Here is a 4,332-nt window from a genome sequence, read left to right as displayed (position 1 = left end):
GGGCTTCTTTCCTTTCTAGCTCTCTTTTCTCTCCTGTCCTCCTTTCCCCCATGCCCCTGTCTTTCCCTCCCTGCCTCTCTTTTAAAGAATCTCAGGTAGCCCAGGTTGGTCCTGGAGAATGACCTTGAACTCCGGATCCTCCTCCAGTACTGGGTTTGCTAGCATGCACTACTGTGCTCCGCGTCTTCACGTTCCTGTAAACATCTTCCTCTCCTTAGAGCAGGTGAGACTCACTTGAGATGCGCAGTCGCAGAGGCAATTAAGCCACACAGAGTCAGTCCCTGGCTCAGACAAAAATCTCAGAATGTGGCAGGAACAGTTTTATGGATTCTGTCAAAGGCTGATGCTCTCTGCCTGGACTTGAGAAGATTTTGTAGTTTTGTGATTTTTTTTTTTTAAATTGCATTAGAAAGACAAAATGGTTAAAGCAAATGACCATTTAAGCTCTTTGCTCTCATCTACCCTCTGTTGTCATGGTGATGTTATCACTCAGAACTGCAGCGATGTGATGGAAGCCGAGCAGAAACTTGCACAGAACACTCCTGAAGCAGTTGGTCTGACTCAGCTGCAGGCTGGTAAAACTAATCTTGAGAATCTGTTAGCTCAGTGAAGACTCGTGTCACAGGTGGAGGGGCCCAGATGAATGTCACGTGCTGGAAAAGGAGTGACTGACGTCACTTCAGGGGAGGTGGCAGCTCTGCCCACAACCACCTAGATAGCAGGAGTAGGAAGCAGTCAACTAAATGTCACCGTGCAGTAGGGGCACAGAGCACATGCGTCTGATACGTGAAAAGGCCACCGGCTCAGCCTGTGACGTTAACTGGCAGTGTGGCCCTGTTTTTTATGGTGTGACAGACTTCACACCGTAAAATGTCAGAGCAAAGCTCACAGGGTGCCCTGCTAGATGGCCACTTCCCTCTGCTTCTCTCCTGGAGTTGTTTTTGTTTTGTTTTGTTTTGTCTTTGATGCAAGCTTTCTCTGTGTAGCCCTCTCTGTCCTGGAACTCTCCCTATAGACCAGGCTGGCCTTGAACTCAGAGACCCACCTACCTCTGCCTCTCAAGTGCTGGGATTAAAGGTGTGAGCCACCACCGCCAGACTTGTAGCTGCTTTATTGATAATTGTGGTGGGAGGCTGGAGGTAGAATATTTCAAAACCTCATTTCATGAGAATTCTGTTGTCTTAGGAAACACATGCCTATCATGTTATCAAGTTATGTAGCTCATATTAGTTTGTTCCTTTAGTCCTCAATGCATAGAATGGACCAGAACTACTATGCTATAAAGTCCGATTGCATAAACTGAGGCTTAAGGATTCTTAAAAAAATAAAATCTAAGCCGGGCGGTGGTGGCGCACGCCTTTAATCCCAGCACTCGGGAGGCAGAGGCAGGCGGATCTCTGTGAGTTCGAGGCCAGCCTGGTCTACAAGAGCTAGTGCCAGGACAGGCTCCAAAGCTACAGAGAAACCCTGTCTCGAAAAACTAAATAAAATAAAATAAAATAAAATAAATAAAATCTATCTAAGGTCACATGCCCATAAATGTCAGAGCCTGGATTCATCCAGGTCAGACTGATGGCCAAGTGTGGATCTGTAATCATCATGCCATGCCCCACGCCCTCCCCTGCCGAATTCAAGCAGTCAGAATCCTGTGGACCCCACACCTTCCAGGCTGGCCTACCACTTTTCCTTAACAGAAGACAAATCACAAGTGTTAACAAGTGGAGAACTTGAAAGCTTTGTTTGCCGTGGGTGGGGTTGTGAATCAATGCAGCTGCTGCGGAAAACAAGCGCACAGAGACAAGATTAGTCTCAGGGACGAGATTTAGGCTTCAGAGAGATGCGACATACATGGGAATTTGGTTTGTTTTTCCTGAGATAGGGTTTCTCCGGGCATCCCGACTGTCCTAGAACTCATTCTGTAGACCAGGCTGGCCTCTGCCTACAGAGTGCTGGGATTAAAGGTGTGTGCCACCATGCCCGGCTTTAGGGATTTCTGTTTTTAAATACTTCTTAAAAGCTGGGCAAGTTGGTACATGTGGATCTCTGGGAGTTCCTAGCACTCAGAAAGCAAAGACAAGCCCAAGTGGATCTCTGGGGGCTGGAGGCCAGCCTGGTCTCCATAGTGAATTACAGGCAATTGAGAGACACTGTCTCAAAAATATTGTGTGTATGTGTGTTTGCCTGTGTGAGTATATAAGTGCACCACATGCACGCAATGGCCGAGGTGGTCGGAAGGGCAGCAAACTTTCTTAAACTAGAGTTATTGGCAGTTGTGAGCTGCCCCGTGGGTTGCTGGGAACCAAACCCAGGTTCTCTACAAGAACAGCCGGTGCTCTTAACCACAAAATCAACTCTAGCCCGGTGATTTCTTCTTGATTGCCGTGGATGCTATGTAATTAAGTAGGGGCGATAGTTTCATATCATGGTGAATATACTAAAATCTGCTGAACTTTGTAGACCTTGAAGGTGGGAATTTATGGTATGGGAAATTCCCAGGAATCCACAAGGATGACCCCAGTTAAGACCTTAAGCAATTGTGGAGAGGGTGCCTGAACTGGCCTTGCCCTGTAGTCAGATTGATGATGATCTTAAATGTCACTATAGAATCTTCATCCAGCAACTGATGGAAGCAGATGCAGAGATCCACAGTGGAGCACTGGGCTGAGCTCCCACAGTCCAGTCAAAGAGACGGAGGAGCGAGAATATGAGCAAAGGGGTCAAGACCATATTGTGGGATATTTTACTCTTTTGGCTTTCTGGACTTTTGGGGGGTTCCACCACCCAGCTCCCTAATAAATCACACACAGAGGTTTATTCTTAGCTATGAATGCTCAGCTTTACCTTGGTTTGTTTCTCGCCAGTTTTTCTTAAATCATTCCCAACTACCTGTTACCTCTGGACTTTTACCTTTCTCTATTTCTGTACACCTTGCTTCTTTCTCCATGGTTTGTTGTGTAGCTGGGTGGCTGGCCCCGGCCTCCTCCTCTCCTTGTTTTTTTTGCTCTTTCTCTTTGTTCTCTGTTCTCCTATTCATCCTCTCTGCCTGCCAGCCCCGCCTCTTCTTGCTCCTGCCTCACTATTGGCCCTTTATCTCTACTAGACCATCAAGTGTTTTAGACAGGCACCGTAACCCAGCTTCACAGCGTTTAACAAATGCAGCATAAACAAAAGTCACACACCTGAAAATATCGTTCCCCAACAGACCATGATGGGGATACCCACTGAAAAAGCTTACAGAAGCTAATGGGAACCCACTGACTCTGGCCTGACAGTGGGAGGGGGGCTGCACAGGACCAAACTAGGCCCTTGGAATGTGGGTAACAGTTGTGTGACTGGGGCAGACTGTGGGGCCATTGGCAGTGAGGCCAGAGAAAAGTTTTTACGGCCCAATAAACCTCTCCGCCGATGAAATAATCCAACCAGACCACATCAAACCGAATTAGAAAAAGCCCAGGTTTAATGGATGCCAGTGCTCCCGGGTGGCCTTCCAGGCCCCCAGAAAACCATGGAGAGGGGAAAGAGACGCGGAGTTTGTTATGGGGGGAGGGGTAGCATAAATATCCTGTGGGAGTGGTCTTGAACATCTCTGGGGAGGGGTCACCATTTGGCAGGCTTTCTTGGAGGTGGAGTCTGGACTAAGACAACTCCCAGAGGAGTGGGCCTGGGTTGGAACTTTCCACCCAAACATTCCAGATTCTTTGGATGCAGAGATGCCAGGGGCTGGGGTGGACCCTTAACCTAAACAACCAGGATTTATCCCTACTGCATGTACTGTCTTTTTAGAACCTGTTCTCTTTGGAGGGATACCCTGCTCAGGGATGAGAGAACCGAGTTTGAACTTGTAATTAAAGATACTCTTTGATTTTATGTCGTATCTGGTCTTTTGGTGGTTTTGGGGGGTCCGGACTCTGGGCACAACACAGCCTCTGTCACTATGAACCCCTCTCCCACCCTTGATGAACAAGTTTATCTCAGCTTCCATGCAACCACTTCCTCCGTTCCTTTTCCTCCATTCCTTCTTTCTTCCTTCCCCCTCTGGAGTAATATTTTAGTTGTGTTTTAATAAATAAAGCTTGCCTGAAGATCAGAGTGCAGAGCTAAGCCACTAGATGTTGGGGAGTGGTGGCACACACCTTTAATCCCAGGACTCAAGGCCACCCAGGGCTACAGCTTAAATCTATCTAAGAAGAGAAATAGAACTCAACACAAAAGTGATCCCAGCACACGGGAGTCACAGGTCTTTAATCCCAGCACTAGGCAGGTGGAGACAGGAACGATATGGCTGGGTGGAGAGAGGAAAATAAGGCAGGAGGAGACAGAAGCTCAGTGCAG

This window comes from Microtus ochrogaster, chromosome 10 (assembly GCF_000317375.1).
Source record: "Microtus ochrogaster isolate Prairie Vole_2 chromosome 10, MicOch1.0, whole genome shotgun sequence".
Lineage (NCBI taxonomy): Eukaryota > Metazoa > Chordata > Mammalia > Rodentia > Cricetidae > Microtus > Microtus ochrogaster.
The sequence above is the reverse complement of the archived record's forward strand: the minus strand, read 5'-3'. Positions refer to the sequence as shown.